Consider the following 16,246-nt stretch of genomic DNA (forward strand, 5'->3'; position numbering starts at 1 on the left):
ATGCTCCTAATAATAATTTATATTTATTTCTGTTTTTAGGGGAACGTGATACAGAAATCAGTAAGTGTTGTGCCCTTTTCTCCAACAAGGAAAACTTTGTACAAATTTGTCTGCTCATGTTTTATTTTTTAAATGAGAAAAACATGAATGCCGTGATGCTGCACCACTACCATCAATTAGAGCTGTGCCTTTGATTTCAACGTGTATAGGATCCAACACTAAATGCACAAGTCACATCCCTAACAGAATAATGTTGATGATTTTAGGGCCCAATATTACATTCCGTGAACACCGAACGCTTCCAGCAAAGTGAATGGGAACATGTAATATGCAAGGAAGCATTGGGATTCTTGCATATTGGGCTCTAAGGGCAGCTTTTTAAAGGTATTTGGACGCCTAATGCCAATTGAAATCAATGGGAGTTAGCAACCTAAATACCTTTTAAAAATCTGGCCCTAATTCCTTAGGGAATTCAAAACTTTCAGAACTAAGTCCATGCAGACCATCAGTTATTTTTTGATGCTTTTCTCTAGTGTAGACACAAAATGACCCCAAACGTCTACACCCCAATTTTACAGGCCCCCAACCCATGTCTTGTGAGCCTAGTTAGCTGACATGGGTCAATTGCGGGTATTCAGTTGCTGTGTAGCCACACCCTTTAGGATATTGCAGGTGCTCTGCACCCTGCCTGTGGGTTGGAAAGAGACTCTTCTCCCCAGACCGCAGTTGTTTCCCTGCCCATAGCCTGGATCAATGGGTTTGAGAATGGGGGCTGTACAAATTCAATGGAATGAAGGCAAGTGTCTCATCTAGTTCTTCAAAATGTGTCCCTGCTTCTGAATCACTTTGCTCTTGCCTGGATTCAGCTTAAACCAGCTGCTCTTCATCCCACAACCCTGGGCCTGGTCTACACTACGGGTTTATACCGAATTTAGCAGCGTTAAACCGAATTAACCCTGCACCCGTGAACACAACGAAGCCCTTTATATCGATATAAAGGGCTCTTAATATCAATATCTGTATTCCTCCCCGACGAGGGGAGTAGCGCTCAAATCGGTATTGCCATTTCGGAATAGGGTTAGTGTGGCCGCAATTTGACAGTATTGGCCTCCGGGAGCTATCTCACAGTGCACCATTGTGACCGCTTTGGACAGCAATCTGGAGTCGAATGCACTGGCCAGGTAGACAGGAAAAGCCCCGTGAACTTTTGAATTTCATTTCCTGTTTGCCCAGCGTGGAGAGCTGATCAGCACAGATGACCACGCAGAGCTCAACAGCACAGGTAACTATGCAATCTGAGAATCGAAAAAGAGCTCCAGCATGGACCGCACGGGAGGTACCGGATCTGATCGCTATATGGGGAGAGGATTCCGTGCTAACACAACTCCATTCCAAAAGACTAAATGAAAAAACATTTGAAAAAATTTCCAAGGCCATGATGGAGAGAGGCCACACCAGGGACTCAGTACAGTGCCGTGTGAAAGTTAAGGAGCTCAGACAAGCCTACCAGAAAACCAAAGAAGCAGACGGAAGGTCCGGGGCAGGGCCGCAAACATGCCGCTTCTATGCTGAGCTGCATGCAATTCTAGGGGGGTCCACCACCAGTACCCCACCCCTGTCTGTGGATTCCGAGGTGGGGGTGGTAATCTTAGCCTTGCCTGAGGATTCTGCGGACAAGGAAGATGAAGAGGACGATGAGCTTGCAGAGAGCACACAGCACTCCGTTCTCCCCAACAGCCAGGAGCTTTTTCTCACCCTGACGGAATTACCCTCCCAGCCCTCCCAGGCCACTATCCCAGACAATGAAACCATGGAAGGGACCTCTGGTGAGTGTACCTTTGTAAATATAAAACATAGTTTAAAAGCAAGCGTTTTTTAATGATTAATTTGCCCTGAGGACTTGGGATGCATTCGCGGCCAGTACAGTTACTGGAAAAGTCTGTTAACATGTCTGGGGATGGAGCGGAAATCCTCCAGGGATATCTCCATGAAGCTCTCCTGGAGGTACTCCAAAAGCCTTTGCAGAAGGTTTCTGGGCAGGGCAGCCTTATTCCATACTCCATGGTAGGACACTTGACCACGCCATGCATGTAGCAAGTAATCTGGTATCATTGCATGACAAAGCCTAGCTGCGTATGGTCCCGGTGTTTGCTGGCATTCAAGCAACATCCATTCTTTATCTCGCTGTGTTATCCTCAGGAGAGTGATATTGTTCATGGTAACCTGGTTGAAATATGGGAATTTAATTAAGGGGACAGAGATGGCCATTCCTACTGGTCTGTTTGCCTGTGGCTTTAAAGAAATCCTTCCCTGCAGTTAGCCAAGCAGGGGGAAGACGTGGGGTAATTGGCGCTGAGCTTTTTCGCGTTTGGCTAGCTGGGATCTTCCATGATACCAGCCACGCGGTGGGGGAAGGGGTAAAGCGATCATCCCAGAGAATTGGATGGGAGCGGTTCTGGTGCTGCACGTTAACAGGAAAGAAGCAGCACTCAATGGGCTTTGCTTGCTATTTGGGAAAGGAGGGTGCTGGATGTATGAAGGCTGCAGAAGCCGAAAGACAATGGCTTACCATGGCCGCATGCAAGCCAAATTCTGATGCCTGGACCTACGTCTGTGATCTCTAACACCAAAGCCGCAGGCACTCAATATTAAGATGCAAAATGCGACCTTGTAGTGAGATCACATGTGCTATGTAAGGTGAATAGCGTTGTTCACTGTGAAAGAGTATAACCATTGGTTCTGTAAAATGTATCTTTCTAAATACTTCTCTCCCTTTTTTCCCTCCCTCCTGCAGCTGCAAATTTTTCAAGTCTCAGCCTTTGGGACAGAGGAGGATCTCAGATAAGGCGGCAGAAAAAAAAGATATGAGACGAAATGTTCTCGGAAATCATGGAAGTGACCCACAATGAAAGAGCTCATCTGAATGAGTGGAAGGATGTGGTATCAAAGTACAGGAAAGATGCCAGTGACCATGAGGACAGGAGGGACGAATGTGAGGACAGGAGGGATGAACGTGAGGAGAGGTGTCGGCAGGAAGATCAGCGGTGGCGGGATGCAACTCTGGGGCTGCTGCGTGATCAAGCTGACATGCTCAGGCGTCTGGTGGAGCTTCAGGAACAGCAGCAGGATCACATTGCCACTGCAACCCCTGTATAACTGCTCTCCCCTCTCACCATGTTCCTTAGCCTCCTCACCCACCAGACTACTAAGAACGCATGGCGGGAGGCTCCGTGCACCCGCCCATTCCACCCCAGTGGATAGCCCAACCAAAAGGCTGTCATTATTTTGAAAATTTGTAGTGGCCTTTTCCTTTCCTCCTATCCTCCTCCCAAACCCCACCCAGGCTATCTTGTCAGTTCTCTCCCTCTTTTTATGATGAATTAATAAAGAATACATGATTTTTAAATGAGTGACTTTATTTCCTTAGGAAGCAAGCGGTAATCAAAAGGGGAGGGTGGGTGGCTTACAGGGAATGAGTCAATCAAGAGGGTGGGGGTTCAACATGGAGAAACAAACACAACAGTCACACCGTACCCTGGCCCGTGATGAAACTGGTTTTCAAAGTTTCTCTGATGTGCACCGCTTCCTGGTGTGCTCTTCTAATCGCCCTGGTGTCTGGCTGTGCGTAATCAGCGGCCAGGTGATTTGCTTCAGCCTCCCACCCCGCTATAAAGGTCTCACCCTTACTCTCACAGAGATTGTGGAGAATACAGCAAGCAGCAATAACATAGGGGACATTGGTTTGGCTGAGGTCTGAGCGAGTCAGTAATGTGCGCCAGCGCGCCTTTAAACCGCCAAATGCACATTCCACCACCATTCTGCACTTGCTCAGCCTGTAATTGAACAACTTGACTACTGTCCAGGCTGCCTGTGTATGGCTTCATGAGCCATGGCATCAAGGGGTAGGCTGGGTCCCCCAGGATAACGACAGGCATTTCAACATCCCCTGCTGTTATTTTCTGGTCTGGGAAGTAATTCCCTTGCTGCAGCCGTTGAAACAGAGTAGTGTTCCTGAAGACACGAGCGTCGTGAACCCTTCCCGGCCATCCCACATGGATGTTGGTGAAACGTCCCTTGTGATCCACCAGTGCTTGCAGCACCATGGAAAAGTACCCCTTGCGGTTTACGTACTGGGTGCCCTGGTGCTCCGGTGCCAAGATAGGGATATGGGTTCTATCTATCGCCCCCCCACAGTTAGGGAATCCCATTGCAGCAAAGCCATCCACTATGACCTGCACATTTCCCAGAGTCACAACCTTTTGTAGCAGCAGCTCAGTGATTGCTTTGGCTACTTGCATCACAGTAGCCCCCACAGTAGATTTGCCCACTCCAAATTGATTCCCGACTGACCGGTAGCTATCTGGCATTGCAAGCTTCCAGAGGGCTATTGCCACTCGCTTCTCAACTGTGAGGGCTGCTCTCATCTTGGTATTCTGGCGTTTCAGGGCAGGGGAAAGCAAGTCACAAAGTTCCATGAAAGTGCCCTCACGCATGCGAAAGTTTCACAGCCACTGGGAATCGTCCCACACCCGCAACACTATGCAGTCCCACCAGTCTGTGCTTGTTTCCCGGGCCCAAAATCGGCGTTCAATGGCTAGAACCTGCCCCATTACCAGCAGGATCTCCAATACGCCAGGGCCCGCGGTTTGAGAGAATTCTGTGTCCATGTCCTCATCACTCTCGTCGCCGCTCTGCCATAGCCGCCGCCTCCTCGCCTGGTTTTGCAGGTCCCGGTTCAGCATAGACTGCATGAGAATGCACAAGGTGTTTACAACGTTCATGATTGCTGTCTTGAGCTGAGCAGGGTCCATGCTTGCCGTGCTATGGCGTCTGCACAGTTCACCCAGGAAAAAAGGTCCGAAACGGTTGTCTGCTACTTGCTTGGAGGGAGGGGTGAGGCTTGCTTAAAGATTTTAAGTTTCTCCTGTGGAGAGCATGGCCATTTACAGCGGGACTGCCCAGGACTGGAGTGTACCTTTGGCCAGGTTTACTCAGGGGAAGGCCGTGCCTAGTGAGAACCACCTGCAACAATGTTTTTTGCCCCATCAGGTACTGGGATCTCAACCCAGAATTTCAATGGGCGGGGGAGACTGCTGGAACTATGGGATAGCTACCCACAGTGCAACGGTCCGGAAATCGACACTAGCCTCGGTACATGGACGCACACCCCCGAATTAATGTGCTTAGTGTGGCCACGTGCACTCGACTTTATACAATCTGTTTTTTTAAAAACGGTTTCTGTAAAATCGGAATAATCCCGTCATGTAGTGTAGGTGTTGCTGCATTTGTAAATCCTTGAAAATAGTCAGTTACTGTTGGACACTTAACTCTAGTGTGGACACGTGGTTAGTAAAACATGAATGAAATGTTGGTATTTAGGGGTCAGGTGATCATGTCATGAAAACACTTCTTTAAATCTTCATTAACTGGAAATATTCTTAAATAACTTGTATTTATATCTGTTTGCTTTATTTCGTTTCTTTAGGGAAGCATCTTGGAGAAATCAGTAAGTTCAATTTTTGTCCACATAGAACCTTTTCCATTCAGCTGTTTGCTGTTTTATTATTTATGATGATGATTATTAAAGAGAGATCAATTTGAAAATCACATGAAATATCAGTGATAATGTATTGATAAATATTCAATATGTGGGTAAGAGGAAATCAGAAAGAAAATGTTCTTTGCAATGTATCTTTTCTGAGGGTGAAATCCACATGGTGCTGGAGGCACCATGACATGGGGGACCAGGAGGACTCTGTGCCCTCAAATGCCCTCTTGCCTCATCTGATGAGTAAATAATTTGGTCCAACGTGGATCTTGTGTGTAATTATATTTTAGGAGGAGTTGTTCATATTTTCATTTAATGTTAAAAGGAAATTTGGAGGAAATTAAGCCTGATAAATTCCCCCTTTTCCTCCCCCCCCCTCCCCCCAGTAATATGAAAAATTATACACAATGTCCAACTTTCAGAAAACTCAGACAACCGTATATCTGAGAGAAAAATGCTCCTAATCATAATTTATATTTATTTCTGCTGGTTTTTTTTAGATAAACGAATTATAGAAATTGGTAAGTGTTGTGCTCTTTTCTCCAACAAGGAAAACTTCGTACAAATTTGTCTGATCGTGTTTTATTTTTTAAATGAGAAAAACAGGAATGCCCTGATGCTGCACCACTACCATCAATTAGAGCTGTGCCTTTGATTTCAACGCGTGTAGGATCCAACACTAAATGCAACACATCACTAAAAGAATAATGTTGATGATTTTAGGGTCCAATTGAAATCAATGGGAGTTAGCAACCTAAATACCTTTAAAAATCTGGCCCTAATTCCCTAGTGAGTTCAAAACTTTCAGAACTAAGTCCATGTAGATAATCAGTTATTTTTTGATACTTTACTCTAGTGTAGACACAAAATGAGCCCAAACATCTACACCACAATTTTACAGGCCCCCAGCCAATCTCGTGTGAGCCTAGTTAGCTGACATGGGTCAATTGCGGGTATTCAGTTGCTGTGTAGCCACATCCTATGGGACTTTGCAGGTGCTCCGTGCCCTGCCCATGTTTTTCAGAGGGTGGAGATGGATGGCAAGAGAGAGATCACTTGATTATTACCTGCTAAGTTCACTCCCTCTGGGGCACTTGGCATTGGCCACTGTCGGTAGACAGATAATGGGCTAGATGGACCTTTAGTCTGACCCAGTACGGCCATTTTTATGTTCTTATGTTGGAAAAAGACTCTTCTCCCCAGATCTCAGTTATTTCCCTACCCATATCCTGGATCAATGGGTTTGTGAGGGACAGGCAAGGCTGCATGATGGGAGGCTGGGGTTGATTCCATCCTAGAAGAGATGCACTTAATTAGTGTTTGTTTGTTTCTGATTCTATGTTACCTAGATGATCTTCAAAGAGAACTTGGTAAGTGTTTCTGTTTCTTGAATGCAGCCTTTTCCGTGCTGTTGAAACTATCTCTGGATCTGTTGATCTCTCACCCTTCTGCCAGGTGGAGTCAGCAGCACACAGGCTCGGTTCAAGGTCAAGGGTTCCTCTTAGCAATACAAACCAGAAAAAACTTGAGACCCCACCCAATAATCTGGGAAAATGTAACTCCTGGGCCTCTTTAAGGCTTATAGTGGCACCACTGTCCCACTGCAGCTGCCCTGCAATTGCGTCTCTTCTGTGGCCACTCTGTGCTAACCTCCAACCAGCATAGTTAAATCACTCCCAATGAGCGGCAGTACCTACGTCACTGGGAGAGTGTCTCCCACCGACACAGCACTGTCCACACCGGTGCTTTTGTTGGTGAAACTTATGTCGGTCAGGGACGTGCTTTTTTTCACACCCTGACTGACAAAAGTGCTGGTTTATGACACAGGATAAGAGACAAAACATCCCACTCACCCGCCCTGAGTCTGGGTGTAACAAAAGAAAACTTGTATTACAAGGCAAAGGGACCCTAGCATTGTTTTGGGAAAACACCACAGCCATGATTCGAAAGCATGTAACCCTAAGCGAACACCCACCCCACAGTACATTGGGCAGTGTTGTTTGCCTCAGTTTCCCACCTTGTCATGTGAAAATCCAATGAGTGAACGACCTGTAACACCCCACTGCCCTCTCCCGCCACTGCAGCCCACTCACAGCTGGTTGCTCTTAATCAGCGAAGACCCAGATTTCAGAGGTGCCCTCCCACCCCTGAAAAGTGCGTGTGTGAGGAAGAGGGGGAGCATTGAGCAAGGCGTCCGCTGTTGCCTCCAGGTTTACAACTGGCTTGCTGCTGCTGCTATCACTGTCACCACTGGCCATAGGTGCCAATAGCCCCAGAGCACCCACAGAGAAAATTAGCGCATGCTCTGCACCCACCCACAGCCAAGCTCCCCACTCCCCACAGCACATTTCACCTGCTGGCGGCCTCGCTGACCAACTCTTCCCCCTCCCTCCCAGTGCCTCCCGCCTGCCGCAAAACAGCTGTTTCAAGGCACTCAGGATGCTCTGGGAAGGAGGGGGAGGAACAGGGATGCGGCACACCTAGGGGAGCAGGTGAGGAAGAGGTGGGGTGGGGCCTGGGACTTGAGGAAGGGGATGGAATGAGGTGGGTCGGAGGCAGAACAGGGGTGGGGATTTGGGGAAAGGGGCGGAGCAGGGATGGGAAGAGGTGAGAGGGGTTTGGGGGAAGGGGGTGGAATGGGGGCAGGGCCTGGAGTGTAGCAGGGTGTCAAGCACTCACCGGCCAGAGGGGAAGTCGGCACCTATACCACTGGCTGCTCACTGCCTCCCCTCCCTGAAAAAGGGGGAGGGACATCGAGCGATGCCTCTGGAACTGGCTCACTGTGGCTTCTGTCTCTGCCTCCACTGGCTGATGCCTCTGCCGCTGGTTCTGCTGGTTTTTCTGGGGCTGTTACCTCTGCCACCGCTCAGCTCCACTTCTGTTCTCACGGCTGCCGCTGGCCACCCACTGCAACTTCTGCAATGGTGCGTTCTGAGGTTCCACGACCTACCCAGGCCCCCGGGATTCCAGCAGGCCGTGGCTGCTGCTGCGTCTCCATTGTTCGCTGCAGCCCTGTCCCCACACTAGGTCTACGACTTGGCCCCTAGACCTGCTCATCAGTGGTTTAAGCTCTTGCCATCACTGAACTGAAACAAGGGCTCTCCATGGAGTCCAATCAGCTCTGGCTTTAAACACGGGAGAGGGGAGGGGAGGGTCAAATGGTACCTAGGGCTCTCAAAGGGGAATTCATAGCATCAGGCAGGAACACCTGTCCCCCCCCCCCCTAATTTTCACTGGGTTTTGGCATCTCTATCCCCTGCTTAGCCAGGGAGCTTTAATTAAGGGTGTGACTGTGACATTCCCAGGGTACAATCCAAACTAAGGGGTGGCTCTGTCACCCCCACCCTGCAACCTGGGTGCCCCATACAATCCTCTGCCTATGTAGCCTCCTACGTGGACAGCTCACAAGCAGCCTCCCCTGGGGCTGGATTCTTTAATTGATTTTCAGATTAAAACCAAGGCCTTAAACTGGCATCAGAAGGGGACTGGGAGCCAGTGAAGGGGCTGGAACATGGGCCTGATGTGTCACTGTGGCCTAAGCCCTGGAGAAGGCCGGCAGCTGCGTTAGGTACCAGCTGGAGCCTTCACACTCAGCTTTGGATTCAGTGATCTACAGTAACCCAGCCTGGCAGTGGCAGAGGCAGGGATCAGGTTCTTGCCAAGGTAGATGCAGAGTTTCCTAGTGAGCTGGGAATTTAGACACTGATGCTACCTGGTCACTTAGGCCTAGTGACGGGTCACATAGGACCCGAGTCTTTGCACCTCGACTTTGGTGAATGGGGCTGTACGAATTCAATGGAATGAAGGGGAGAGTCTCATCTAGTTCTTCAAAATGTGTCCCTGCTTCTGAATCACTTTGCTCTTGCCTGGGTTCAGTGTAAGCCAGCTGCTCTTCATCCCAGAGCCCTGGTGTTGCTGCATTTGCTCAGCTGAGTTCTCATCCCTCTCTCTGTGTTTGGTTTCAGACTGGAGAAGAAACGTCGTCTGCCCAGGTAACTACTGCTCCTATTGCATCAATATCCAAAGCTCCCCTGCCCTGAGATTTCGTTTCCCTTTTTCTCATAGTTAATATTCTGCACTAGTTCTTTGGGACAGAGCCGGCTCTGTCCTAAGGTGAAAAGACTCAAAGGTTTGTGTGGCCAACAGTGTGATTCTGGGTGCCTCAGGAGTTCTTCTGTGCACACTGGGAGCTCAGAGGATTCTCAATGAGATGCTGTTAGAGTCCCTGATGGGGCTGGAGGCTCTGGGAGGGCAGGTGGACAAAGGGCTGGACCAGGGCAGGTTAATGTCTAGGCTGCTCATTTCAATTTTCAGAAGCCCTAACAGGGCTGCATGTGCCCAGACAGCTGCTGCTACTCTAGCCGTGGCACAGGTACATGGCAGCCAGCAGGGGTTAGCACATTCACCGCACACAGACACCCATTGGTCACACACAGAGATAGAGACCCCATCACACCAGGGCCGGTGCAAGGAAGTTTTGCGCCCTAGGCGAAACTGCCACCTTGCACCGCCCACCCCCCCCAAGCCCTGCGGCAGCTCTGTGCCCCCCCCCCCGGTGGCACCTCCCCTCCCTTCCCTGAGGCGCCTCCTTCCCCCCTTGTGGCAGCTCCCGTCCCCCGGGGAGCCCTCTGGCACCTGCCCACTCCACCTCACCTCTGCTCCAGAAGCCCTGCTGTTGCACCTGTCGCTGGGCTCGTGCCACGTGCGCTAAGCAGAGCTGCGGAGCTCTGCCCAGCCTCTGGCGCCCCCGCCGGCAATGAGAAGAATGGCATGGGATGGAGCAACCACTGCACTGGGAGGGAGAGGGAGTCTGAGCCGCCAGCAGGCGCCCAGGGGTTCCCCTGGGTCAGCGCGCCGCTGGCAGCCCAGACCCCTGGGCTGCCGGCAGCAGCGTGCTGACCCGGGGGAATGCCTGGGCAGGCTGCCAGTGGCTCAGACTCCCTCTCCCTCCCAGCGCAGCGGCCGCTGAAAGGCTTTAAAAAATATTGGGGGCGCCACTTTTTGGCACCCCCAAATGTTGGCACCCTCGACAACCGCCTAGTTGGCCTAAATGGTAGCACCGGCCCTGCATCACACACTGACTGCAACCCCCCAAACACACAGCAGGATCCAAGCTGTATGGGAAGCCAGTAAGGGCCCAGAGAGAGCCATTGTGGGCTCTGGAATTCCTTGAGGAAGATGGGGCAGGAGAGGAGATGTATGGGGATGCCCAGGGGATTTCAGGAGTGGTCCCTGGGAGGAATGATTCTTCTTCCAGGGGGCCACAGTTCAGGTTGGCTAGTCAAGTCCAGTGAAGACTGTGAGGCAGTTCAGAGGGACCTACCCCCCCCCACCCCCACCCCAAGTTGTGTGAAAGGGAAACATGGTGGGATATTAAGTGCACTGGTGATCAATGAATGTACCATGGAGGGAAAAAACTGAGCAACTCGTTCACATTACAGGGTTTGAAAATAAGTGCATCAGCAGCTCAGTAATGCAACCGGGAATTCACTGTGTTCAGCTTGACAAAAACCTCTGCTCACTGCACAGCTCTGGGGAAAAGGTCAAACAAAATATGAGAATCCATAAAAATGGGCTGGTGAACAACATGGAAATATTATACAGCCATTATGTAAATCAGTGGTTTGCCTCATCTGGAGTTCTGTTTTGGGTACCGCTCACCCATCTCAGAAAGGGTAGCGAAGAAGAAAAGAGGGCTCAGAGAGAGGCAATGAGACTCAGCATGAGGAGAGATTGAAAAAATTGGGAATTTTTACCTTTAAGAGAGAGGAGTGAGAGGGGACATGATACAAGTTCAGAATATTGCACAACCCCCCTGAACAGAATATGATTTAGGCTGCAATGTTGAAGACTTGAGAGTTAGGAAATGCCGGTTTTATGTTTGCCTGTGCACCCTTAATCCTCACCCCTTGTGCATCCATCCTGGGCAGTGAAAGAATGAGGCGGGGTCCTGTGTCAAAAAACAGTGTGTGATCATGTAACTGGAGATTGTACCATAATACACACACACGGGTCACTGGCTAAGGAAAAAAGAGTCTGTTAAAATTGTAGCCGCTGACAGAGAAATGCTCACAGGTGTATTTGGGGATTGTTTACTTTATGCTGAACTCTGGAACGTATCTTTTCCCCAGTGTAACATTTTATAGGCATAAGGAGCCACTCAGTCGTTCTCAGAACGCTCGACATTTCCAGACTGTCGGGTTTGGTTTGGGCCCCCCGGTGCCACCCCATCCCCCTTGGCGTGATGGTGCGTGTGAGGTCATGCCACATGGGGGATGCCATTTATCAGAGATGGAGGGGGCAGAGTGATGTCCCCCATCCAACACTGGACAAAATCACATCCATTTTAGACCCCGTGCTGGACAGCGGACAAACCTCTCAACAGAGGCCTGTCCATTTTAATCCCGGACGAGTGGCCTCCCTCTCTACAACACTAATTTCTGTTAATGTGCTTGTTCAGATGAGCTCTCATCTCTGATTCTGTGTTTCCAGGGCTGGGAAGTTCTGCGCCACCTGTACAAGAAGGTAACTGAAGTTCAGATTCTATCAATGTGTCAATCTCAGCTGCTGTTAGAACGTTTTGCTTCTTTCCCCTGACTGTGGCCGTGGGAGGGGAGTTCGTTGCTCAGGGCAGAGCTCACAAGCATCCTGCATTTCCCAGCTCAGTGGGAGGGGAGGGAGGTTGTGTAGCCATGGCCTGACGTACAGCTAGGGCCTAATGCCAATTGAAATCAATGGGAATTAGCAACCAAAATACCGCCCAAGTCCCCGCTCCCCCAGCGCCGCGTCACACTGCCCAAGTCCCTGCCCCCCCAGTGCCGTGTCGCGCCGCCCATGTCCTCATCCCCTCCGAGCATCATGTAGGGCCGCCCAAGTCCCCGTCCCCCCCAGCGCCGCGTCGCGCCGCCCAAGTCCCCGCCCCCAAGCGTCGCGCGCCCAAATCCCCGCCCCTGAGCACCACGTCGCACCGCCCAAGTCCCCGCCCCAGCGCTGCCTGGCCAAACCAAAAAAAAACAAAAACAAACCCCGATCGCCGTCCCCTCCCAAGGTGCCGCCCCAAGCATGTGCTTGGTAGGCTGGTGCCCGGAGCCGGCCTTGGCTGTGGAACAGGAGCAAACTGAATTCTGGGTCTGTTAAATGCCCAGTAACTGAGGTTTAACAATTCAGAGTTTGGAAACCGAGGAAATGACGTGTAAATGCTAAAATTCAGAGATTAGAGAGAGAGAGAGAGAGAGAGAAACAAAGATATTTCAAGTGACAAAACAGGGAGGTGAGGAAATAAAATATGCCCAGTGACGAGAACCCTGGTGCTAGACCACAGGGAGAGCCCAGGGGGAAAGTCATGAGAGTGCAAAGAGGGGGAGACATCAGGATTGGAAAGGGCGCAGAAGACTGAGGGATGGGGCAGCGTTTGGAAGGGTCTGGAGGGCCGGCAGTGCCTGGCAGGAACAGGAGGGTGGGGAGAGCAGCAGGCCTTCAGCTGAATGGGGCTGGTGCAGAGGCAGTAGGAGTGGGGGCAGGTGGAAGGGCCTGGAGGTTTGGTGATGGTGGCTGCTTGGAGGTAAAAGGCAGGTGAGTTGCTGTTTTCACACTCACAGCAAACTCTCTATAACCTTTCATGTCCTGCTGCCCTGGGCCTCCCCTGCCCCATCTCCTCATCCAATATGGTTTTCTTTCCCCTCTGGGATCCCTTCCTTCATGTCTCCATTCACCTCTCTGCTTGCTCTCCCTCCTTCCCCTCCCGCTCCTTCTCCCCAATACTCCCCTTGCTCTCACGTAGGCTGAGGGGGCAGGGATGGAAGGCATCTGTTCTCCTCTCCCAGTGATGCTCTTTCTCATCTGGGAATATGGGGTTTAAGATGCGAAACTGCAGGGAGAGGTGAGGCAGGTCAGTGAGCACTGAGGAGAGGGAGCTCAGTTTCTCACCACTATGTTGCCTCCCATCCCCCCCACCCCCCTGACATGTGGGTCTCTAGTCCCCTCCCTGGAGAGATGTGCAGCAGGACAGGAAAGAGCCTGAGTCCCAGACCTGGCTCAAGTGACCCTTTTGCTGCAGGGCCCATCTCTGCCAGGGGCGTGACTCTCCCCTGCACTGTGCTGACATCTCAGAGCTGCTCCCCATTCAGAGCTGACAGGTAAATCCTGCAGGAAGGAGATTCAGAATCACTCCTCAGCTGGGGCAGATTCTGTCACTGACACCATCAAACCCTCCCCCAGGGCCGAGCTCTGCCCCTAACGCTCTGATTCTCCCCCTCCCCAGCAAATGTGACTCTGGATCCAGACACGGCTCATCCCGAACTCGTCCTGTCTGAGGATCAGAAAAGTGTGAGATGGGGAGACACACGCCAGGATCTGCCCGACAACCCTGAGAGATTTGATACTTGGCCCTGTGTGCTGGGCTGTGAGGGATTCACCTCGGGGAGACATTGCTGGGAGGTGGAGGTGGGGGATGGGCAATGCTGGGTTGTGGGGGTGGCCAGAGAGTCTGTGGGGAGGAAGGGAGGGATCAGCCTTCGCCCTCAGGGGGGGATCTGGGCTGTGGAGCAGTGGGGGGATCAGTTCCGGGCTCTCAGCTCCCCTGTGACCCCCTGCCCTGAGCCGGGCTCCCAGCAGGATCCGGGTTTGTCTGGACTGTGACCGGGGGCAGGTGACATTTATCGATGCTGGTGACGAGGCCCCGATCTTCACTTTCCCACCAGGCTCCGTCTCTAGGGAGAGAATCCGACCCTGGCTCTGGGTGGGGACATGGGGATCCCGGCTCAGACTGTGTCCCTGAGACACGCAGCTGAAGGGGGAACCAGAAATCAGCCTCTTTAGCCTCATGGACCCCAGTCGCTATGATCTTGGAGGACTCCCATCTACCCAGCCTCTGGCTTCTCATCTCTATGGCTGCTGTAAGCACCTCCCCCGCCCTCTCTGCAGCCCCAGGGATGGGGGGAGAAGGAGTAAGAACCACTGGGGCTGCAGGAGGGGAAGAGGAGCCCTGAGGGGCAGAGGTGGGGGCTGGGCAGGGGGCAGAACTAACAGCTGGGCTGGGGACAGGCGGAGGTGGGGGTTGCAGGGACACAGCATGAATCAGGGTTTGGAGGGTTGGGGAGAAGCAGCAGCTGCAGGGAGCGTTTTGTACAGATCTGTGTCCTTAGATCTCACTGGGGGCTCCCAGCCCGGGATCAGCACGAGGGGAAGGGATAAGATCAGGGAAGGAAGAGAGCAGCCGAGGGGGATGATCTGTGACAGGGAGGAGAGAGAGGGAAATAAACAGGGATGGGAAGTGAGGCTAGAACAATAATGAATAGAAAAGGACAGTATGGAAGGAAAGGGAACGTGAGCGGGACGGGGAGATTTATTACATGTTACTGAAAGTGAGAAAATAACTCATTAATTCCCTATATTAATCCCTGGCCATTGATGCCATTTTAGTGCCATTAAGAAAACTGTTCTCAGTAGCTGGGGATCTCCTTGCCGTGCTGCGGTTATTAAAGCTCCTTCTCAGCGCCTTTTACTTTGCTATTTTCCAGCAACTTACTATAAATAAAACATTACAAACAGTTCTTCTTGTTTGATCCACTTTACTGTCCCAGATGCAGCTGCTGGGGGCAGCATCATGGAATTTGCTTCCCAATTTGGTTGTGTCCCCAGCCCCCACTGGGAATATTGCACCCAGGGCGGCTCCAGACACCAGCGAAGAAAGCAGGTGCCTGGGGTGGCCAATAGAAAGGGGCGTCAATGTGTCAGTTGTCGGGGCAGCAGGTCCAGATTGGCAGCAGCAGCAGCACTTAAGCGGCGGCTCAATCTGCCCTGCTTCAGTGTTTGGTGAAAATTCGGCAGCGGGTCCTTCACTTGCTGTCTTCCTCTTCGGTGGCAGCTCAATTGGGTTCTTCCTTTTTTCTTTTTTCTTTTTTCACCACTTGGGGCAGCAAAAAAGCTGGAGCTGGTACTGAGTGCACCTCTAGGAAGAGAGTTTGGGTTTTACTGTGTAATGTGTCACTACCCAGCCTGTTCTCTGCCCTGTACACACCCATGTCAATCAGGAATTGCTCCGCTCTGCTCTGCGGAGCGGTGACTGGTTGCACAGGGGGCAATCCATGCAGGGACTTGGGTGTTGCAATTCTGAACATCACAGTGAGTAACTTTTAGGCAGCAAGAAAATCACAGGAACAGCAGCACTGTGACCCTCAGAGCTGAGTCAGGTGCCTAAACTCCCTAGACACTGCCAATCTGTGGGTAACACAGGCACCTCAGTAGGCGGGGAGCCATGTAAGCTGGCCAATGGGAGATGCCAACAAGGGGGGAATGGGTGTCCTAAGCCACATCCCTCTCATGGATAGGTGCCTAAATCTGGGCTGCAGAGGGGTGTGCTTCTACTTAGCAACCCACAAACAGGAACCCACCGTCTGATGTCCGGGGCCTCCAGTCGCGGCAGCTGCCAGTGCCTGGTAGTGATGGTGGCTGGGAGCCCCAGGCCCTTTGAAATCGCCCCAGCAGGCTGCAGGGCTCCTAGGCGCAGGCGCTGGATGGGTGCAGTGGCACATTAGGGGAAGGAAAAGTCCTAGACCCCCAGCAGGAGCCACACTGATCAGGGGTGGGGAGAAGCAGCCCTGGACACTGGCTGCTGGGTGGGGGCAGGGGAAGTCCCAGACTGCGACAAAAGCCATGCAGGGTGGATGGGAGAAGCCCTGGACCACAGCAGGAGCCACA

At 51.6% G+C, this 16,246-nt stretch overlaps 1 pseudogene; it reads left to right on the plus strand.

Moving 5' to 3' along the window:
- LOC120383895 overlaps positions 1–14,525 on the plus strand; it is a 379,520-nt pseudogene extending 364,995 nt beyond the window's left edge.
- Positions 14,526–16,246: the final 1,721 nt, after the last annotated feature.

The sequence above is a fragment of the Mauremys reevesii genome, linkage group 15 (genome assembly GCF_016161935.1).
Source record: "Mauremys reevesii isolate NIE-2019 linkage group 15, ASM1616193v1, whole genome shotgun sequence".
NCBI classification, from domain to species: Eukaryota; Metazoa; Chordata; order Testudines; family Geoemydidae; genus Mauremys; species Mauremys reevesii.